At 35.7% G+C, this 24,607-nt stretch overlaps 1 protein-coding gene across 1 annotated transcript in view; it reads right to left on the bottom strand.

Annotated features, from left to right (window-relative positions):
* TMEFF2 (transmembrane protein with EGF like and two follistatin like domains 2) overlaps positions 1-24,607 on the bottom strand; it is a 276,911-nt gene that overhangs the window by 126,454 nt on the left and 125,850 nt on the right. The window lies entirely within an intron of this gene.

Consider the following 24,607-nt stretch of genomic DNA (forward strand, 5'->3'; position numbering starts at 1 on the left):
TACTTCTTTCAGACGAATACCTCACAGTGGGATTCTGATATTCAGATAGCCACACCAGCTTTTGTTTGCTTATTGTTTCTATCATTTTTTTTTTTTTTTTACTTTCAACCTGTTTGTTAGCTTATGTCTAAAGTGTGTTTTCTGTAAACAACATGAAGTAGAATCTCACTTTCTAAAAATTTTATTTATTGTTAATTTTGACTGTGCTGGGTCTTCCTTGCTGAGCGTGGACGTTCTCGAGTTGTGGCGAGTGGACGTTCCTCTAATTGCAGTGCAGAGGCTTCTCACTGCAGTGGCTTCTCTTGTTGCAGAACACAGGCTCTAGGGTGCTAGGCTTCAGGAGTTCTGGCTCATGGGCCCTATGTTCGGGCTCAGTAGTTGTGGTGCATGGGCTCAGGTGCCCCACAGCCAGTGCAGTCTTCCTAGACCAGGAATCAAACCCATGTTCCCTGCTTTGGCAGGAGAATTCTCAACCACTGGACCACCAGAGAAATCCAGATCTCACTTTTTTTTTATCTAGTCTGAATATTTCTACATTTAATCAGTGTATTTAGTCTGTTTACTTACTGTAATTATTAATGTGTTTGGTTTTAAATCTCCCAACTTGGTGTTTGATTCAACATTTTTTTAATTCTTGAGTTGCAGAAATTTTTAATATATTTTGAGTACAAATTTTAGTCAGATACAATGTATTGGGACATATTTTCCCAGTCTATTTTCTTGAATGTATTTTGTGTGTGTGTGTGTGGATGTGCAGACATTTTATTTTGATGAAATTATTTTTTATTTTTATGATTTGTCTTTTTTGTGTTATTTCTAAAAAGTCTTCTACTCAAAACTCATATGATATTCTTCTGTGCTTTATTCTATTCTCTATGTGTACTGATTTTTAAATTTTACTTTATGTTTAAGTTTGTGATCTATCTAAAATTGGATTTTGTGCATGATGTGAAGCAGAGATTAAGATTCTTTGTTCTTCCCATGCGGACATGATTTTTCTCCCTTGATCTGTCAATGTGTTGAAATATATTGATTGATTTCCATAGGTTAAAACAACCTTGCATTTTGAAGCTAAGTCAAACTTGATCATGGTATATAAGCTTTTTGCATATACTGCTGGATTTCTTTTGCTTGTATTTTGGTGAGCATTTTTGTGTCTGTGGCTCATAAGACATGCAGATTGTAATTTTCTTTTCTTGTATTGTTCTTGTTTTGTTTTAGTATTAGGGTTAAAATGGCCTCATGATATGAGTCGGGAAGTATTTCCATTTCCTCTATTTTATCAAAGTTTGTGGAAGATTATTATTTCATTGTTTATACAAGGCTATTTAAATTTTCAGGCTTCCCTCATGGCTTTGGAAAAGGAAATGGCAACTCCAGTGTTCTTGCCTGGAGAATTCCATAGATGGAGGAATCTGACTGGCTACAGTCCATGTAGTCGCAAAGAGTCAGACACAACTGAGTGACTAACACACACACACACACACACACACACAAACACACATAGCTCACTTGGTAAAGAATCTGTGTGCAATACAGGAAACCCTGGTTCAATTCCTGGGTTGGGAAGATCCACTGGAGAAGGGATAAGACCCACTCTAGTCTGTTTTATTGCTTCCTTTTCATTTTTATTATTTTCTTTATGCTAGAAACTTAGAGTTTATTTTCTACTTTCTTAAAATGGAAGAAGTGCTTGATTTTACATTCTTATTTTCTAATACAGGTATTTACATCTGTACATTTTCTTCTAAAGACTTTTTTTGTAAAAAATATAAATTGTAATATCCTTTGAGATTTCTTCTTAGACCCATGGATTATTTAGTAGTGCATTTTTTAACCTCCAAATATTTGTGAGTTTTCAAAGGTATATTATTTTTATTTATCTTTAACTTAAATATCCAAAATTCATTTAAATGAGAATCATTTAAAATATACAAAAGAGTTGTGTGGTCTTAAGGACACAGAGAAATGTAGAAAAGAGTCACTCCAGGTTTTAAAATTAAATGAAAAATAACAAGCATAATATAGGGTTTCATTAAATTCAAAGGATTTTAGAGTTAGGTAGGAAGACTTTTAGACCTTTTTACCCAACCCCCATCCCCTCAATGCAAAATTCAATCAAATGATCAACCTGGATGAGAGTTGAAATAAAAAGTAGATTTGTGTGAGCTATAAGAATAAATTGTTTTGAAGTGCTGAAAAGTCTGAAGTATTGAAAAGAACTCAGCCTGATTGTCCAGGCTTTGAAATAAATCTCTCTGGAGTTTGACAAGTCTATGTCTGGTGTTCAAGATGTTATATATATACTAAAAAAATCCATCCAGAGTGATCTATCCATCATGGTTAGAGAAAATATTCTGTTTAATTTAAATCCTTTGAAATTTATTGAAACTTGTTTTATGGCCCAGAATATGGTCTGTCTTTTTGACTATTCCATGTGCTTCTTAGGATTTGTAACCTCTTATGGGGAGTGATTTTCTATAAATATTAATTAGCTTAAGTTGATGGTCCAAATCATCCATAACTCTTTTGATTTTTTTGCTTAATTGTTCTATTACTGAGAAAGGTGTGTTAAAATCTCTACTGGTGACAGTAAAATTGTTTCCATTTCTCTTTTGTTCTTTTGTTTCATCTTATATTTGGGAGCTCTGATATTGGGTGTATAAACATTTAGTAGTCTATGTCTTCTTTTATGAGTGACTGTTTAGCATTATGAAATGCCCTCTTACTCTCTGGTTACTCTATTCATCTTGAAGTCTACTTTGTTCTGATATTCAGAGAAACACACCAGCTTTCTTTCACTTATTGTTTCTTTTTACTTTTAATCTGTTCATTCATTTATGTTTAAAGTGTGTTCCCTGTAAACAACATACAGTTGGATCTTGCTTTTCTATATAGTCTGAATACATCTGCATTTACTTAGGGTATTTAGTCCCTTTACTTTACTGTAATTACTGAAATGTTTGGTTTTAAGTCTACCAATGTGATGTTTGATTCATATTTAGTCAATCTTCAATCTTTTTGTATTCCTCTGTTCCCTTTTTTTTTTTTCTGGTGAAGCAAATATTTTATGGTATTTATTTCATCTTACCTCTTCTAATAATTAGTTTGTTATAATTTTTGGTTATTGTATTTGTGTCTGCTTTAATGATTGCAATACCCAACTTTAAATTGTAATCTATTACTTCATGAACATATTTTCAACTTTATAATTATACATTTATCATAATTTATCTTTTGCATTCTTATTATCATGTATCATACTTCTACCTGTGCTACAGCAACTCATGTTCCTTTTAAAAATTAGTTTTACTTTAAACATCCATCCTACTCTAATTTCATAGGCAAAAAGCCAGAAATGTCAGTGCTAATGGAGACTCCTGCCTGTCATCGTTAAATGATTATTTGACTTCTGATTCACATCTTCACTTTTGAAGACTTATCTATAGTCTTACATTCCCCATGGAAGACATTATAGGCATATGACACTTATTGTACATTGAATTATTTTCCCTATAAAAGGACTATACATTCCTCTCCATGGCCATATGATTCCATGACATCACTCATAGGCTTATGACTTGCTTTTGTTGTTGAAATGTCAGTGGAAGTGAGAATTTATATGAAAGCCAACATATGAATTTCTACTTTGTTGCTTGTCCCCTTTGCATAAAAAAGACACATTCCAGAATAGGAGCTGCTTCTTCAACCAGTCCCTGAATGAGAAGATAAACAGAGCAGGACCAGGATTGAACCATAGCTATGGGAGCAAGAATTATGCCACTCACTGATGTTATAAGCCTCTGAGGTTGTGAGGTCATTTGTAACCATTGCTTTACCTAGTGAAAGACTGCTGATATGACCTGAATTAATGTTATCAATAAATTCTAAGCCAACATTTTTTGTATCATTTTCCACACCTCAGATTTTGAGAGCATTACTGTACAATTTGTATCTGCTTTTCAGTTCAGTTCAGTTCAGTTGCTCAGTCACGTCTGACTCTTTGAGACCCCATGGATCACAGCATGCCAGGCCTCCCTGTCCATCACCAACTCCCAGAGTTTATCCAAACTCATGTGCATTGAGTTGGTGATGCCATCCAGCCATCTCATTCTCTGTCGTCCCCTTCTCCTCCTGCCCCCAATCCTTCCCAGCATCAGGGTCTTTTCCAATGAGTCAACTCTTCACATGAGGTGGCCAAAGTATTGGAGTTTCAGCCTCAGCATCAGTCCTTCCAATGAACACCAAGGACTGGTCTCCTTTAGGATGGAGTGGCTGGATCTCCTTGCAGTCCAAGGGACTCACAAGAGTCTTCTCCAGCACCACAGTTCAAAAGCATCAATTCTTCGGTGCTCAGCTTTCTTCACAGTTCAACTCTCACATCCATACATGACCACTGGGAAAACCATAGCCTTGACTAGACAGACCTTTGTTAGCAAAATAATATCTGTTTTAGTCATCTCTAAATCTCCCTTTGAACTTCTATTTCTTTTCCATACCTGCATAGATTCTGCAATAGTTAAGGCACATTTATTTTATTATATTTTCATTGCATGTTACCATACCACAACGTATCCCAGTCTATTCACTCTTCCCACTTTCTTCTCCATTTGACTCTGGTACATCACTTTGACAGATATATAATTTGTCCCACTTAAATTAGTCATGGTATACACATTAAACCTAATAAACACAGTAAAGGAAGCCATAAACAAAACAAAAAGACAATCTATAGAATGATAGAAATTGTGGAAATTAATATCCAAAATATACAAAAACTTACACAGTTCAATAACAACAACAACAAAAACACACAACCCAATATGAAAATCAGCAGAAGACCTAAACAGAAATTTATCCAAAGGTGACAAACAGATGGCCAACAGGCACATGTAAAGATGCTCAATATCACTAATTATTAGAGAAATGCAAATCAAAACTACAATGAGTTTTCTTTACCTTTACACTGGTCAGAATGGCCATCATCAAAAAGTCTACAAGTAACAGATGCTGGAGAGGGTATGGAAAAAACAGAAAAAGACTCACAGACATAGAAAACAAACTTATGATTACCCAAGAGGTAAGGCAGGAGGGATAAATTAGAAATTTGGGACTAAGAGATATAAAAACTACTACATATAAAATAGATAAACAACAAGGACTTATTGTGTAGCACAGGGAACTATATTCAATATCTTACATAACCCATGATCAGAAATAATCTGAAAAACATTATATATATATATATATATAAACTGAGTCACTTTTTGTACACCTGAAAATTGTAAATCAACTGTACTTCAGCTAAAAAAAAAGGAAAACCCCCAAAAAAACATAATATAAATATGCATAAATAGAAACCTCCATGTGCATCAATTCTGAAATAAAGTAAGGGGTCCCTGAAACAATCATAATGCATCAATAGAAAGAGTGAGATTTCAAAGCTTAAATATGATTCATAGATACTGGTTCTATACTCATTTAAATTATTAAAAAGTTAAAAAAATTACACACATTTTATATAGATCTTAATCTGAAGTTTTCAAAATTTAGAATGCATTTTTTTCTTTGCATTTTAGAATCAACATTAATCTAGTAGTCAGTGCTTTTTGTTTTTGTTTTTTAAATAGATGACAAAGTTATCATGCCTTGGTAGGCATGTAATTTTTTCCACTTTATTTACATAGATAAAGGATTTGTCAGTGATACCATTCAATGTTATCTGTTGTAACTAAAATTACTTTATCAAATTGTAAACAGTGATTTTTCTTTCTGAATTACTTGCATAAATTTCTATCTCATTATCACCAAAAAGCTGAACTTTTGAGTTTATCCTCCAATGAAGGAAAAATGTTCTTTCTTTAAGAGCAATAGAAACAAATCAAAACCCTCCATTCCATTTTTTAATTTGTACAGTTTTGTCTGTTTTGCTTTTTGTATGGCAGTTTTACCTCTCACTTGCCTCTCCCACATGTAAGTTGAATTTAAATGATGGAAGCTGCTGACAGTTTCTAGAGGCTCAGACAATTCTAAGCTGTTGTTTATGAGCCATAGTCATGTTCTCTTTTACATTTTCCAACATTTCCCTAGAAACCTCAATGTCTTTAAAGAAAAATAAGAATAAGAAATACTTTTTTAAAATTCATATTATAATGTGTTGATATTGTCATATGAATAATAAGTACACAGTTATCATATTATTGAAATACTGAAACAAGAGGAGTAACATTTTGGTCTCCTATTTACAAAACTAGCACAGATTAATTCTGTGTGGGTATCAGGGCCATAACGCAGTAAGATGTATTCAGATTTGGGGAAGGAAATTCATTATCTTTGCTTCTTTTTAATTAAAAGAAGTACAAATCCACTGATAATTTTTAATAAGTGATTTAAATGCCAAAAAACTAAAGGAAGGTTGAAATTACAGTTACACAAAATGGTTTAAAAGAACCAAGTTCATGACTGAGCAAATGTAATTTTATATTAAACACTCAAAAGAAGAGATCATTACAGAAAATATAATTTTTCATAATTAAGCTAGTTTGCTAGAGCTTGACAAGGATTCTTTAGAAATCACACATAATTTATCTTCTGCACAACTGAAAATAATTTAAGACATTAATACAACGTTACTATGTTGAGGCATAATTCTATTGTCATCATTTAAATCTAACTGATTTCACTTAGCCCTCAATTAGAGCTAAAGATACTCAGTTGATTAGAAAATAAAGAAAGAGAATGAAGTAAAGAAAGGAGAATGAGAGAAGGAAGGATGGAAAGAAGGAAACAAGGAATGAAGAAAGCTTATTAAGCTTGTTATCAGGCATGGCAGAATTCATGAGAGCAAGTCACCATGCCAGGCTTCATGAAACTCTTATTGCATCAATCATATGATAATTATACCCAAAGATGCTTTTATTATACTCAGTATAATTAATTTGTATCATTTTATGTAAATTAATACAAATAATTAAAAATTTCCTTATTAAATGCCTCAAAGGTGAGAAATTTATATTTTATTGGTAAGTGATGAACATTGACTTGGGCTGAATAAGCTACTGTAAAGCATAACAGGTACCAAATTCCAATTAGAGGACATTAGGTGAGACTACGGAGAAGGCAATGGCACCCCACTCCAGTACTCTTGCCTGGAAAATCCCATGGACAGAGGAGCCTGGTGGTCTGCAGTCCATGGGGTCACGAAGAGTCGGACATGACTGAACGACTTCACTTTCACTTTCCACTTTCATGCATTGGAGAAGGAAATGGCAACCCACTCCAGTGTTCTTGCCTAGAGAAGCCCAGGGGTGGGGGAGCCTTGATGGGCTGCCGCCTATGGGGTCGCACAGAGTTGGACACGACTGAAGCGACTTATTAGGAGCAGCAACAGCAGGCGAGATTAAGAGTTATTAAGTGGAAACAGTAAATGTACTTGGCACTTTTTTGCACAGATTTGCTGATGAGGAAAACAGAGAATGAGGTATTAGTTAGAAAAGGCCTTGGGGTCAAGAAAGGATTTTTTTTAATGAAAGGAGGAAGTTGAAGCATCATTGTCAGGCTGAGAATAATGATGGAACAGAAAGGAACAAATTTATGGAGAGGAGAAAGGGCCTAAGCACGAAGCAATGTCCTTGAGAAGGGATGGGTTTACACATGGGTGTGATGTTTGGTCTTAGAAATACAAATACGTCTTCTGGCTCATGGAAGTTATCTACAGATGTAGGCAGGAGGTGACACTGAAAAGAGGAGGATGAACTAGATCTCTTCTGATTGCATTTACTGCCTGTATTGCATTTGTACTCAAAATAAAGGTCATCAGTTGAGAGGATGTGACAGAAAGAGACAAAATGTGAAATATAGGGGAGTAAAGGTGAATGAAGAAAGACCAAGTCTTTGTAAATCTTTTTTTAACACTCATTTGTGTTTAACTCTTCTAAATAGTAAATCTCTGGTGAACAAAGATATAGTTTTATTAACGTATACTTCTGTATGTCATTAGTACATGACTTTTGGTATTGATAAAGACATTTTGTGATATAGAAAGTTTCCTTTGAATCATCAGATAAAGACTAAAATGTCAGTACAGTCAACTTTAATTTGCTTAATATTTGTTTTAGTAGAGGGACTTTACAATCTAGTAACAACCTATCTGTCATGGTTCTTTCCTATTTTCCCATTCCATCACCATAGTACTAGTTCAGATACTCATCATACTTGCCTAAACTTCTAACTACCTGATCTCTGAACTTGCAAACTTGCCTCTCTTAAATATATATCCCATGCATTATATTAAAATGAAAATCTTACATGCCATTTAAAGTTGAAAATGACATGAAGCAATCTAAAGGCAGTTATGTGATAGACAAAGTTTAGGCCTAATGCTATGAGAGCTGGATTTGGTTTACCCAGGTTCCTTCTTGATCCCCAGATTTTGTGCTCATAAAATGAGATGCCTGCCCCACTTAGCTCACAGGTGGTGGTGAGAAGGTAAAATGCTTTGCATCCTCTAAGTTGCTCTGCCACCCTAAGGTGTCAATACTAAAAAAATGTTCAAGTTGAAGTAAAGTCATTTTTTATTCCAAGTAAGAAGGTTCTTTGAAGGAAGTTCAAGCCTGGGCATCACAAACATGAATTTTTGGCTCTTGGAGTGGCCTTACAGTGATACTGCAAGGGAGTAGGGAAATATGAATCATAAAACAATATAACAAAATAGAGGAATAAAAATATTGAGAGACTTGTAGAAAAAGTTCTATACCAAAACATTCTCATTTGGTTTCTCAAATGATAGGGTAAAAGGATTGAGGGGGGAGCAGGTAAGAAGTGGATGAGAAGTCTCAGAAAAATAGTCTCAGATATTGCTCAAGGAGCTCTGGGCTCTGTTCATCTTAAAACAAAGAAAGCACTAAAATGATCATTTCTTTCTTATTGTTGAAGATAAGAATAAAAATAAGAACTTTACATTTTACTTTTCGACCCGCCTGTTATGGGCATTGGCTTTCACTGTAAAGCCTGAAAAACACATTCATCTAAATCTAATTTCTAAGTCTAAATGAGATTTAAGAATAAAATTTATAAAGATCAAGGCTTATTTAAATATATAACTTATTGATATAAATAGGCCAATGAAATAAAAGAGCAGCAGTAATAATGAAGCCAATTTTAAGAGGTCAAAGCATTTCATGGAATTGGTACTTATAGCAATATTTTTTCTGAATTGTCTATAACATTTCCAGCCTATTTTTGCTATTAAAGGTCCAGTCCCTAGTTTTTGGACTCACAATAGCCAAAATAACGGGAAGAATGTCAGGGCTGGGATTCAGGGTTGGTGCTTAGTTTCAACCTTGAGTTGGATATAGCCACACTCCTTTTTCCACCCTGCTTGTTTTATATTGAGAGGCCCCTGCTTTATCTCTCTAAGTGCCCTCTGCCTATTGGCTCTGGTTGGTGGAATTCAGTGACTCTTGTGATTTCCTTTTCCAGTCCACAGCTGTCTCTCTAGCTCTAGTTTCAAATCTGTTACATATGGCCTGTTCCCTAGCACTTTTGAAGACCTTTCTTGTGATGCTCCATCTCAGAATAAGCCCCACTAACAGTCATGCCAGGAAGGCCCTACTACACTCAGTTGCACTGAAAAAGCACTTTCACCTACCTTATTGTGAATTAACATAAGCAAAAGAAAGCAATGAAAAATGTATAGTCAAAAGTAAGGATAAAAAGGTCAAAATGATCCAACCTGAAGTGTGAAAGAAGACATGAACATCTTCCACAAAATGGAAAAAAGGAAAAGACAAAACCAAACCCAACCCACAAAATGGCCTAAGAAAGCTGACGTGCTGGAATAGGTTAGAAATTGACTTCAATCTAATCAATATGACTTCTTACAGAACCATGAACTCAATCTAAAACTGTAAAGTGGAAAGAATGAATAATTGTGGAAAAGACATCTAGATTTTTAAAAATTGTATGAGATTTTAGAGAAATGTTTATCACCATTAGATCACCAAGGATATCCAGAAATAAATGGAAGGACATAAATTTTAAAAAATTAATAATGCTTTATTTGGAATCTCATAATGAGACCAATTTCCTAAACTCTGAGTTTTTAAACTCAAATCACTTTTATTTATAGTTTCATCAAGATTCATGGACCTTTCATTTTTTAACATCTTACACTTGAATTGTAAGATAATTGGAACTATATTAATTTCCTTGTTCCTGGAAATTTGAGGAAAAGTTTTGTCAAGTTTTGGGGAAATTTATTGGTCAGGCTAAAACATAAAAATTAAGGTTTAATAGGGACTACAGCCTATTCTTCTTAATGTTTGTTTTAAAAATTATAGTGTTGAAGGACATACATGCTAAAATTCTCAAGCATAAAAGTATGAGTCAATTTTGTGAATAAGTAAAAACATATTGATGAATGTAATAAATCCAAGAAAGAAACATTTTAAAAGATCAAAGCATTTGTATTATTTATAACATTGTGGGTTTAATTTATGGAATTAATAACAAAATCAAAATCATACTTTTGTAAAGCATTGCTGTTGTTCATTTGAGTCAATGAAGTATATCAAATGACTATGAAATATTGGTCAATAAGCAAACTTGAATGACACTTTAACAACACAAGTCTTATTTAGTTCAAAGGTTCCCTATACCTTCAGGATAAAAATCCACAGTCTTTATCATTGTTTTCAAAGTCTTCATGATTTGCCCCCACCCTATCTCTCCACCTTCATCTCTAGCACCCCTGGCATGCTCCTTATGTTGATAGCTACTTTTCATTTTGCTGAGCATTACATGTGCTGTTACCACTGTCTAGAATGGAATGTCTATGGCTAATTCTGATTCCAATTTGAAGATTCTGCTGTAGCATCACACCATTCAGGAAGGTGTCCTTATCTTTCACCCTCTTCCTTCATCCTTGGGCTGTGTTGGGCCCTTGGTCTGTGTCCCACATGTTTTTAGAAGGTCTTGTATCATAGAGGTTGTATAGAGGCTTCCTGATTCTTCCACTGTCCTGAGAATTCTTCAGTGTCAACTCATGTGTCTCATTTGCTTTGATATTTGTTCTTAGCACAGTGCTTCAGAGATGACAGAAATTAATGGTCAGAGAGGGGAATTTCAGAATTCCAGATCTTTGTATTGTTGTAGTTCTAGGTAATAACAATGTGTGACCACATTTCCAGATGGCTAAACTGAAGTTAGGAGACTGGGGAATCATGGGGTCAGTTTGGAGAAGAAATATCAGATACATCTTTGGTAGCTATTAATGTTGGGCATTAAAATGCTCAGGCACAGGGCAAGATTGCATTTCTTGGATGGCTTGTGGTTGAACAGGCTATATAACTAGTTCTGGTTAATAAGTTGTTGAATGAAAGTGTCATGAGTCGGTTCAGACTAGAGGATTTAATTGCTGGTTAGTGGCCTTCCCTACAACTGAAGGGTGCCTAAGTTGTACAGGAAAGGGAGCCAAAAAAGGAGGCTATCACATGAGGATAGTAAACAGTGGTCAGATGCAGCATACAATTTTGAGAAAGAACTGGCAAGGTTTACTGATAAATTGGGTGCAGGTAGAAAATCAATGTTTAAGATAGCTGCTCCATGTGTCCAGGTCCCTGTATGACTGCAGTAGGCAGAGCCAGCTGCCCCCACATAGCATCTTGCACAGCCAACGTACAGTGAACATGGAGTGAGAATGAGAAATGAACCTGGATCCTTTGAAGTCACTAAGTTTGGGGGATATTTGTTACTATTACAACCTTGCATAACCTACCATAACTGGAATATGTCAGGGAATGAGGTTAAGAGGCATGGGTACAATCTGTTTATTGCTGGAACGCACCAGCAACTCGCAAGTACCCAACTACTGATGGCTATCCTGGAATAGAATATATGAAAATAAACCAGGTGCTGAATCATTGAGAAAAAAAATGGCAGTAATGGGGAGTTCAGCAGCTTATACCAAAAGTATGGGAAAAAGATGGTATCAGCAAATAGCCTGATTTTGATTAAGAGGCAGTTTATTGAATGACAGTGCCAGGCTGCATTGATGGTAGTCTGAAAATGACAGTATGAAGCCAGAAATGTACGGCCTAATGTGGGAAAGTAGAGCTGCAGTAGATATGGTTTGAAGGAGTGTTACTCTGTCACTAGGAAGACAAGAGAAAATTACTGAAACCTTTAAAAGAATTTAATCTTAGTCTTTCACTAGACACTATAGTTAATATAGTTAATAATAGCTATCAAAAACTGTAAGAATACACTAAGTTCTTGTATCCTTAAATAGACTTAATTTTACTTTCTCAGAGCATATCGGAACAATTTTCTGGTAATTATTGGTATTTTAAAATCTATGTTCACATGCATGCTTTTAATGCCTTAAAGCCCCTTGACGTGAAGGTCAGATTGTGACTGATTCAGGGTATCCCTAAATGGAAGAACATATTTTTTCCTATCTCAAAACACATTCTACTTCCTGCCCCCCCAATTCATACCCACACAACATTCTATACTGTCACTTTCAATTTTCCCCAGTGCGCTTAGATTTCTTCATGCATATTTGTATTTTTAGATCAGATAAAAGGAATAGAAGGTTCTTTCCTTGAAAAACATGTAGTGTGATTCAAAGAAAATGTTAATGAAAAGAAATACTTAAAGTTTTGTGAAATATTGATATGTAGCCACTAATTTTGTCTCTACAATCAATTGCTTTTTCTTTGTGTATCTCAAGCACCGTTCTTATGGAATTAGATAGCTGTACAAGCACTAGGATTGACAGAATTTTTAAATGGAGGACAAGCGGGTGGGGAAACAAGGCACTAAACACCAGTTCTTTCAAAATACTCCTAAATTTGGAGGTAGTACGTAAGGACAAATCCTGTCTTTACTGCATTGTATTCATTTTTGAGAAAAAGCCACCTCCATACAGAACTATTTTCCATCAGCACAAATACAGGTATCAAAATGAAGCGGACTTTTGCTGGGTTGTTAAATTCCTTAGAAACATGGGCTGTCTTTGATGACAACAGTCTCCTTCCTCTTCTGTTCCTACACAGCTTGACAAGCAGGTCACAGAGAAAGGTTGTTAATTACATTCCTTTGCCTAAAAGGGATTTGGAAAAAAAAAAAAAAATGTACCTTAGCTTTACTCTAAAGAGGGTCAGATGGCTGAGGCAGTGATTTGTTTGTGTACAGATGGGCTAGTGCAAAGGAATGGAAAAAATACTCGGGTGAAGAATTTTCAAATGGGAGGATGTGTTTTAAAGACAGCTTCTATTATACGCCAACTACATCTGGTGGAGTCACAGGGCAAGGTGAATATACTATAAACAATGAAGTCTCCTGAGGGAAAAACTGCTGCATATTGAGAGAGAACTGTGGATGGGACAGCCAAGAGTGTCACTTGTATAGTATATGTTTTTGAAAGCAGGTTTCACATCAGTTTTAGTGTAACTGGGAAGGATTTCAACTTTTTTTTTTTTTTTTTTTTAAGACAAATTACTTGGACTTAACTCCTACTAACAAACCCAAGACTCAATATATGATCAGTAGGTACATTAAATTAGAAATAAAATTCAGTTCAACAACTTCAATAAAATTGAGAAGCCAGTTGCATTCTCAGTGCACAGCAAGGTACATTAAAAAACCTACTAGTTTGTTTAGTGTCTGTTAAATGATAAATATCCATATCTATAATTACTCCAGAGATCAAATTAAGTACATTCCTCATTTGTTCGTTTGTCTCTAAGGAAGATACAGGAAAACAAATGCTAATCAAAAGATTAATGGACTTTATGATGTATAATACATTTAGTTACTCCTTTGAACTTTGAGACACAAAATTTAAAAATCATATAAAAATAAGGTGTTGGCTTACATATTTGTGATAAATTTCATGCAGTTTCAATGTCCTTGTCAATATGGATTTGATTTAAGGCTGTGCATCTTTTCTGGATATTCCCATAACTATCCAGATAGAAACATCATACATAAAAAGGTTCTTTATTCCAGAACAGATAAAACTCCCAGTGCTAAAAGAAGATTTAGGTATCTCTGAAGGTTTCTTATCACCCAGCAACATAACTCTCTGATGGTTCAGTGCCTGAAAGGGTCGTCTGAGATCACTCATCAAATAAATCAAATAGTTGGCTGGTGAAAAGAGGGGGAGCCTACAGTAATCTCATGTCTTTGCTTCCAGATGTCAAATCTTTTTTCTAATAAGCCGGTAGAGAAGTTAATGTCACTTGGTGTGGCATATGCAAACCTGAGTCTCAACCTGTCTTTAGTTTCTGCTACTAGTTCTGAGAATGTTTAACTTGCCCAAAAAGAGATTATATTTAGTTTTAACATGTTAAATCACAAATCCCAAAACCCTGAAATGCTAAAGAAAAGGTGGTTGCAAGAAATCTGGAATTGTACTGAGTTTTATCTCTAAATTTCTTTGAGGAATTTTATTGCAACATAGAAATCTACTTAGGTGGGGTGATCTTTAAATATTCATCGATATGATGATGAAACTAGATTTATTTTATATATTTTGGTTAATATTTTATTAAAAACTCTATTTTACACTTTGTAAAAAAAAATCTTTTAAAAATTAGATATCAAATGCTTTAGAACTGTGTCATCCAATATAGTACCCAGTAGCTACTTTCAGCTATATAAATTTACTTTAGTTAAAACTAAATACATTTTTAAAAATCCAGTTTCTCAGTTGCACTAGTGATAGTTCAAGAAATTCAAAGAAATACATGGTGAGTGATTACTGTAGAGACAGGGAGAATACAGAACATTTTCCTCAGGATGGCATGTTCTATTGGATAGCAGTGCTCTGCTGCTGCTGCTGCTAAGTCGCTTCAGTCGTGTCCGACTCGGTGCGACCCCATAGACAGCAGCCCACCAGGCTCCTCTGTCCCTGGGATTCTCCAGGCAAGAGTACTGGAGTGGGGTGCCATTGCCTTCTCCAGCGGTAATTCAAGTACGGCATACAATAGTATTCATAAATCGATCTTCCCAATTCAGTGCTTTTGTTTTCAGTTCAGTTCAGTTCAGTGGCTCAGTCATGTCTAACTCTTTGCGACCCCATGGACTGCAGCATGCCAGGCTTCCCTGTCCATCACCCACTCCCTGAGCTTGCTCAAACTTATATCCATCGAATCAGTGATGCCATCCAACCATCTCATCCTCTGTCATCCCCTTCTCTTCCTGCCTTCAACCTTTCCCAGCTTCACGGTCTTTTCTAATGAGTTGGCTCTTCTCATCAGGAGGCCAAAATATTGGAGCTTCAGCATTAGTCCTTCCAATGAATATTCAGGATTGATTTCCTTTAGAATTGACTGGTTTGATCTCCTTGTTGTCCAAGAGACTCTCAAGAGTCTACTTTTGTTTTAGAGTCTTCCGGCTTACAAAACTAAGATATGGCATGACTCTCATTTTCATCTTCCAATGAAAATGGAGAGACTGTCTTACCATGATCCCTGCATGTATGATTAGACGATGTGTGTCACTTTTGTAGATAATGTCCCTTGATTATAAATAAACCGAATGGAAAATTTTAATTAATAAAACTTTGTATCCTTACTCTATCTCAAGTGCTCAAAACATAGCCATCTTCTAATTTATTCTCTAAACATTCTGATAGTGAGAACCAGTATTACTGTGTTTGAAGCTCAACAGATTTGATGAACAAAAGAAGGCACAATAGAGTAAATGTGCTTTTAATGAACATTTTCAGTTCCTCTGTCCAAAACTCTGGCTACCAGTTGTATTTATAGTTTGGATTAGCACACCTACCTCATATATTGAGATTAGTTATTGTGCCTAGAAAACAACAGCAATATATACATACCACTTAGCATATATGATTGCAAAAATGTTTCTTCTTTATGAAGACCTAATAGTTCTATATATAAACTTAGCCATATGACCATAAACCAAGACAACATAGGAGCCTTGAGCAGTATATTATTGGTAATGGAACAGACTTGGTTTTTGGTGGCTAAAAATTTCTTACTAAAGAATTATCTTCTCAAATGACAGCAGCAGGCCTCTCATTACTAGCAGTTCGAGGAGGGAGATTAAAGCGAACTGAAGGCATAGCAAGACTTAATTCCCTGTTCACATCTAGAAGCAGTGATAAGCTGGGCATCTGCCATTACCCTGATATTTTGGAGATAAATGGGTATCTGAATAAATAGAAGCCTTCAGTTTATGCAGCTGTCACTAACATATTTCACCCTAATTGCAAAATATTTATTTTAAACTCTAAAATACACATTGAGGAAGCTAACCTCAGCTGGTGAAAAGGAGATTTCAACTGCTAACTTTTCCATAGTAAATCCAATAGTTTGGGAGATATTAAGGATGCCATTTTATTCTTCATACATTTGACTTTGTATTCTGTACATGAGGAAGGAAGGAATGAAAGATGGGAGGAACTATCTCTATGGTTTCTCTGTGGCTATGAATGTTTTGGTTCACTAGCTGTTTTATTTTGCTCTATGCCCTAGTTCCCATGTATTAATTGGCACATGGAAAGGCATTTAAGAAATATTTGTTGAATTAGAAAAAGAATAAATCTTAGCAGAGACAAGAAAAGGGTAATTTTTAAAGTTACTATTTATGTGTAAATTATAACATTTCTTTATTAAAATATTGTTTTGTTGTTTTAGTCACTAAGTCGTGTCTGACTCTCTTGCAACCCAATGCATTGTAGCCCGCCAGGCTCCTCTGTCCAGGAGATTTCCCATGCAAGAATGTTGGGGTGGGTTGCTATTTCCTTCTCCAGGGGATCTTCCCAAACCAAGAATCAAATCTGCGCCTTCTGTATTGGCAGGTGGATTCTTTATCACTGAGTCACCAGGGAAGCCCTTTCTGATAAAAGGAGAGGGAGAAAGAGAATCAGGGAGATATGAAAGGAAAGGAAGGTGGGAGAAACAGTAATACTTATTAGCTCCTCACATATAGTAAAGCAGTATACTGTTTCTCCCACCCTCCCTTCTTTCCATCTCTCCCCAATTCTCTTTTTCTCTCTCCTTTTATTAGAAAGGTTTAGATTAACCAAGCCTATGGGAGTCTGCATCACCACAATTTCTTCCTTAAATGTTTGCTTTAAAAATATAATAACATTACGGAATGAGGGTAAAACTAGATATTGAATTTTTAATTCAATGATCATAGACCAATTTTGGTAGTACATTCATTCATTCTAGCAGCGTTCACTGAACACACTCTATCTCGCAGTAATAGGGATAAAGCAGTGAACTAAATCAAGTCCCTGTTATCATGGAGATCAGAGTGCAGGCACACCTTGTTTGGCTATGCTTCTCTTTATTGCATTTCACAGATATTGCATTTTAAAAAAAAACAAATCGAAGGTTTGTGGCAACTCTGCATTGTCAGATGACAGCTACCATTTTTTAGCAATAAAAAGTTAAGGTATGTACATTGGATTTTACACTTAATATTATTTTATGCGTAATACATTGCATAACTATTTACACACTTGAAAATCACATAATTCAAGTGACTTGCTTTATTGCAGTGATCTGGAACTGAACCTGCAATATCTCTGAAGTATCTCTCTATTGTTAGAAAATATCTTTAGACATTTTTGAATAATTTAAAACTACATGTTCTGTCATTTGAAAATTAGCAAGTTCTGTCTATGGACATACCACCCTGAACACACCCAATCTTGTCTGAAAATCAGCAAGTTTGTCTACTTTTTTAGTCCAATTGATTCCCTTTACCCAACTACTACCACCTTATTAGGAAGTGATAGAGAGACTGAAATTGAAGGAAACAATTTTGTGTATCTGGATGTTGATATTGAGGAATCTGTGTTCTGGGGCTTCCCATCGCAGGTGGTGATATGACATGTGGGTAAGCAGGGAGCAACCAGTGAGCCAAAAAGTCTGCATAGGAAGTGCCTAGGTGTGTAATTAGGGTGTGAATGAGGATAAAGCTCAAGGCTGAGTCTTCTGACCACGGGTCACCTCTCCCAATTCTCCAAATGGGCCAGTCTAACTTCAGTTTGACCCTATGCCCACTCTCTGCATTTTGTTTCTTTCTCAGAGAAATCCAGCTTCAGAAAATGATATCTAAATGATAATGTGTCATTGTGCTGATGAGTAGGGTTACAATGCTCAAGACATATAGATAAAAGCAAGAAAGGCAGATCAAAGGCATTTCCTGACCAGAAGGTGGAAAATAGCAGTTGGGAATTTTAGCAAATGCACTTAGGAACATAGAAGATTCTCGGGCATTTATTAAAGGCTAATTCAAACCCTTTGGGTTATGGAAGATTTTGTGAAAAGCACCTCTTAACTGACCAACTGTCAATTAGCAAAGGAAAAATGCCTCAAGTACTCCATTACAATGATGATCAAATAAGTGAGCTTTGATTACTATAATAATGGTAGTATAATTTCTAAAAAATTCTGGTTTTAGATATGAAAATAATTCATAACGTGATCATCTTAAAATCTACTGTGGAAAACTACAAGTATAATTGCCCAATGATGCTAATTTATTTTTTCTTCCTCAAACTTTTCAGGTGATCTAATATAATGAGAAATAATAATCATTAAGGTTTGATCATGCTAATCTAATTTTCTGGATGGCTTATTAACCTTCCAAGGATGTCTTTCCTCTACTTCCTGATCATTAGATCAGGCAATAATTAGAGCAAGAATGAGGAATGTCAATTATATAATAATGTGTGAGAGGATACAGAGTGGTATCATGGATATTTAGGTTTATGTTTTCAAGTTGGGCTATATTCATGTACACACACAGACACATACACGCATGTAAGCACCCTTTTGATTTCTTATAAGAGAGAGATTTAACAAAACATTGTATTTCAAAACATGATCTAAATATTTTTTCCTAAATTGAATCTGGTTCTAGCATATGAGCTTCAGAAAATAAACAGCAAAACGTTCAGAATCTGCATTAAACAGCTTTACACAAAGTTCTCCCACCTCTCTCCCTGAAAACCATATTCTATATAGTGCCAGCTTATAAACAAAAAACAAGTCACACCTTTGACAACAAAGTGGACTTGATTATCAGCTGCATGAATTTTGGTCTGAAAAAAGGAAAAAAATATAAATGTCACTCAAACTCAGAGGAGTATGAAATCACCTCTTCTTGATAGATTAGTGGGATTCATCCAGTGGTTAAATCCATACTTCTTTGTTTTCTGTTTCTACCAATGAGGAACATATTCTGTGTCAACTGCTGCCGCCAACTCACTTCAATCATGCCTGACTCTGTGTGACCCCATAGATGGCAGCCCACCAGGCTCTCCCGTCCCTGGGATTCTCCAGGCAAGAACACTGGAGTGGGTTGCCATTTCCTTCTCCAGTGCATGAAAGTGAAAAGTGAAAGTGAAGTCGTTCAGTCATGTCTGACTCTTAGCGACCCCATGGACTGCAGCCTACCAGGCTCCTCCATCCATAGGATTTTCCAGGCAAGAGTACTGGAGTGGGGTGCCATTGCCTTCTCCTAGTGCTTCACAAATCCACTTTCCCTTTTCACATAATAAGGCAGGTATGTAGGTACCGAACTCAGATTTCATTTAAGAAAGAACCTGCTTGCAAGACATGCAGCTAGCTAGGATCCCCCAGCTGTCAGTGACTTCAAGATTCATCTTGGCTTTAAAGTCTGGGGGACTAACTTCTTGTGCAGCCACAGGCATACACTGCATGGTGGGGACTCTGGGGTCTGCCATCCCTGCCCGAGATAAGAGTCCTCTAACGGGCAATATTTAGTCTGGAGATACACATAGGGTTGACCTAATTTTTGCCACATTTATGTCTTGGTTGGAGGTTTTCTCTACCCAATCCTGCATCCCTTCCTCATTACTTTCATAGTTACTAGCTCTGCATCACAGTTTGAGGACTTTTCCAGCCCAATTCTGCTTCCTCTACATTTTATCTTTCACTTCCCCAATAAACCTTCTTCACTCTTAAATCGGTCTCAGTGTCTACTTCCCAGAACACCAAGCTGACACTTACAGTAATGGAATCTTGTCAGGGTACCTGGGAATCTATTTAGAGACTTCATTTGCCAGCCTATTTTGTGCCTAAATGGCCATATGGCTAAGTTCTTGGCACCAGAATATGACTGACAGTGACACATATAACTACTGCTTCACGTCCTTAAGAGGAAATTGCCTGCCTTCTACTTCAGTTATTTTCCTCTTCCTGAAAGTTGGCACATTGGGTTGTCATTGATCGAGCTTCTAATATGCAGGAATTCCCTTGAAGATGGGATCAGCAAACTGTAGTCTACAGACAAAAGCTGACCTGTGGCCTATTTGTATGGTTTGTAAGCTAAAAATGGTTTTTATATTTTAAAAGCATTGTTAAAAATAAATAAAAAGAGGCAGAATGTGTGTCAGAAACCATATATGGCCCACCAAGCCTGAAATACCATCTGGCCCTTCATGGAAAAAGTTTGCCAATCCTGCTCCAGAGGACTATGGATTAACAAATTAGAAAACACCCGGGTGTCTGAATCATCATCTGGAGCAAAACTATTCCTCTGTTATGGAGGGATGGACTGTAATGTGAGAGCAAAATAAACTTCTTTATCCTTGGAGCCACCGTATTATTCTGTCTTGCTGTTATGGCAATGGGCCCTAGCTAACATACACACAAATAAAAAGATTAAGGTGATTTTTCCTTCCTTCCCAAATGTTACACAACACAGTCATTCCTTCATCTAAGCTTTGAGCAGCTTTCTAAAACTAAATTCTTCATTTGTTCATTAACTTCTAAAAACCTAAACCACTTTCATTGCTTGTTACTTGTATGTCACATTGCACAAATACGGTCTAGAAAGAGAAAAATATGTGAACTTGAGATTGTACCACAGTCATTGTAAAGTCTAATTGATTAATTACATTTAATCTAAAGCATATATCTTAACATTATTTTTAAAACTGGTCTCTACCTTACACAAAAGTATGATGAAAATAGTGATAGAATTGAGGCTGGGGGAACAAAGATAATTTTATAAATGTCTAAAGAATGATTGCATAAATATGCTAGAGAGTAGTTTATTATAAAATAGGGCTATTGACTCACATCAATTAGACCATAGTATAACAAAATCCCTGATAGCTCAGTTGGTAAAGAATCTGCCTTGGTCAGGGAAGATCCCCTGGAGAAGGGAAAGGTTACCCACTCCAGTATTCTGGCTTGGAGAATTCCATGGACTATATAGTCCATGGGGTCTCAAAGAGTTGAACATGACTGACCTACTTTCACTTTTCATAACAAAATCATTTACCATCACATAGGTGTTCTATGTGTTGGAGAAGGAAATGGCAACCTACTCCAGTGTTCTTGCCTGGAGAATCCCAAGAACGGGGGAGCCTGGTGGGCTGCCGTCTATGGGGTCGCACAGAGTCGGACATGACTGAAGCAATTTAGCAGCAGCAGCAGCAGCAGGTGTTCTATAGTTAATTCAGTTACTTATTCTATCAGATTTTTTACTGTTTGAGCCACCAGGGAAGTCCCATTCTATCAGTTACTTAAATTAATTCAGGAACTTACACAGCACATATTTCTTGAACATTTTTGTGAGCCCTGTTTTGAGGTAGAGAAAATAAGTTGATTTGGTAGTTTTAGATACCAACAACTGCAGAGATTATATACATATCAATTTAAATGACCAGTTTTTCTGCTCCATAGTTTTCTTTTTGACAGCAGTAAAGACCTGAACTACATAAAATAACCTTTTTGCTGAACCCAAAGCATGTGCTTATTTAGGCAATGTTTTATAGACTCCAAAGCTTACTTGTTTGCCAATGTCTCTCATTACACATGATTCTTTGCAAAGTATTTGATCAAACAGATGTCATATTTACAAGCAAATCTTTAAAAAAAAATCTACCTTTTGTAATTTTATTTGTGCTACTTGAATAAAGTATTTTTTAAAATTAGGAATGTTGTAAGAACAGAGTTTTTGTTATGACACACAGTGAAAAATGCAAAAAAGAACTTCTTGTGATAGGTATTTTCAGCTGCAATACTAGGGCCTATCCAAAACATAGTTAAATAACTGGAAAGTTAAAGTAATATTCTGTTTTTCTAGCAGCATCTTGGTATATAGCTTACTGGTTTGCCACAAAACTGTAGGAAATGTGGTATCCTTTGTAATTTCCTCTTGAAGATTTTTCTGAAAAATTTCTTTGCCAAAACCTTGTCTACTTTAATGCTAAGCCAGGAAATGCAAGGCATGAAACTATATTTTTCTCTTAAGGAGTCTAAGGTTTTGTTTAATTAGCAAATTTCAGTATAAAGAAGTATAAGATGGAAGTCATTTCTTTCCAGTCATATTAGTTCTAATTTAAGAATGATGAAACAACTGGTCTGATGACATGCCAGTTTATTAAATTCATATGCCTGAAACTTTATTTCTACAATATTATCTGTGATAAAATATCAGGCTTTCCTTTCAAAAGAATCAGTGCATCACACCTCTTAACAAAAAAAAAAAATGCCATGAGGAAGGGAGATGATACAAAACATTTCAGTGGCAGAAGAGTCCTCGTTATGTGGAGACTATTAAAGCCTTCTATGTGATCTTTAAAACAGTACTTTTTAATGCATAAAAATCGAACTGAAACATCATAATATTAACCCATTTTACTTGCTTTTGAAGTTGCTCCTTTTTTGGCCATTATAGTTAATTCTGTGATGAATGCCTTCATAAATATACCCTTTCTTTCTTGTGTTGAAAGTGTGTTTAGGAGTGGAGTCTTCTTAATCAATGAATTTGAAAATGTTTTATGTTTACTTTTTGCTGTTGTGCCCTTACCCATGCAGATATTTCTGTTCAAGCCTAGTGCTCTTTCCTGCCAAGGCCCCATGTGGTTTAGAATTCTCAGAGTAACAGCTGCTAGTTACTCTAGTGGCTAGATACGACACTCTGTCATCTTCCTTCTATTATTTCCTAAAACAACTATCCAAATCCCAATGCTACTAAAAACAAATGAATTTAGTAACATCATTGAGACTTTGCTAATATTTAATAACTTTTTATCATTTTTTAATATTTTTATCATAAAATTATTGCATTTGTGTTCGTTGTTCTATGTGTGAGGATAAACTTTCTCCTATATGTGTTTGCTAGTTACCATTGCTCAAGAATTAGTTTTTATTCAAACTATTTTGCACATTAATTGGGTTTTGACAAACAAATGACCTTCCTCGACAGTCAGTTCTCTAGATCATTATTACTCCATCTGGTATTTATCTTTGTGCATTTTCCCAAATTGTTATTCCTAAAACACACGTTTTATCACTTTGTGTAACATGGTTTATTTTTAACCATAAAATGTGTTTTAAATTAAATAAACAGAAAACAGCAAAGGATGTCAAAACACTGAGCAGAATATTGTATTTTATCAGTTGTTTCCTACATTTTGGGACAAGTCTAGCATTTTAGACAGTTTTTAACAGAAAAGCTGTTTCAAAATCAAAAAGCTATAGGGAAAAAAATCCTCTACATAGTGGTTACCACATTTAGTGTTCAGACAGATCATCAGCTCTCAAAATGCAGATGTAAAAAATTAAAAAAAAAAATCCAGTATATTGTTTCTTGAATACCTTAATTGTATTTTCAACTTCCTAACTTTGTTAATTCTTTATCCATATCTGAAATGTCTGTCTCCATTTGTAAACTTATATGATATATTTTGACTCAGGTTCAATTCAAGGAGTTAGAGAATTAGATGGTATATTGTAAGTAGAGGGAAGGCTTAGAATAGGAAATTAAATTTCATTTGGGGCTTTTTCTGTGCCAGGCTCTGGTCCCAGGAGTTTCACAGTTATTCTTAACACTACCATCACTAGAACCATTGCTTCCACTGATTTGCTTGTTGTTGTTCAGTCATTCAGTTGTGTCTAATTCTTTGCGACTCCATGGACCCCAGCACGCCAGACTTCCCTATCCTTCACCATCTCCAGGAGTTTGCTCAAATTCACGTCCATTGAGTTGATGATGCCATCCAACCATCTCATCCTCTGTCCCCCCTTTCTCCTCCCACCCTCAATCTTTCCCAGCATCAGGGTCTTTTCCACTGAGTTGGCTCTTTGAATCAGGTAGCCAAAGTATTGGAGCTTCAGCTTCAGCATCAGTCCTTCTAATGAATATTCAGGATTGATTTCCTTTAGGACTGACTGGTTTGATCACCTTGCAGTCCAAAGGACTTTCAAGAGTCTTCTCCAGCACCACAGTTCAAAAGCGTCAATTATCTGGTGCTCAGCCTTCTTTATAGTCCAACTCTCAACCTTCGTACATGACTACTGGAGAAACCATAGCTTTGACTACATGGACCATTGTTGGCAAAGTGATGTCTGCTTTTTAATATGGAGTAAGCCACTTTTAATTTCATGGCTATAGTCACCATCCACAGGAATTTTGGGGCCCAAGAAAATAAAGTCTTTCACTGTTTCCATTGTTTCTCCATTAATTTGCCATGGGTAATGGGACTGGACACCATGATCTTAGGTTTTTGAATGTTGAATTTTAAGCCAGCTTTTTCACTCTCTTCTTTCACCTTCATCAAGAGGCTTTTTAGTTT

This window comes from Bubalus bubalis, chromosome 2 (assembly GCF_019923935.1).
Source record: "Bubalus bubalis isolate 160015118507 breed Murrah chromosome 2, NDDB_SH_1, whole genome shotgun sequence".
NCBI lineage: Eukaryota > Metazoa > Chordata > Mammalia > Artiodactyla > Bovidae > Bubalus > Bubalus bubalis.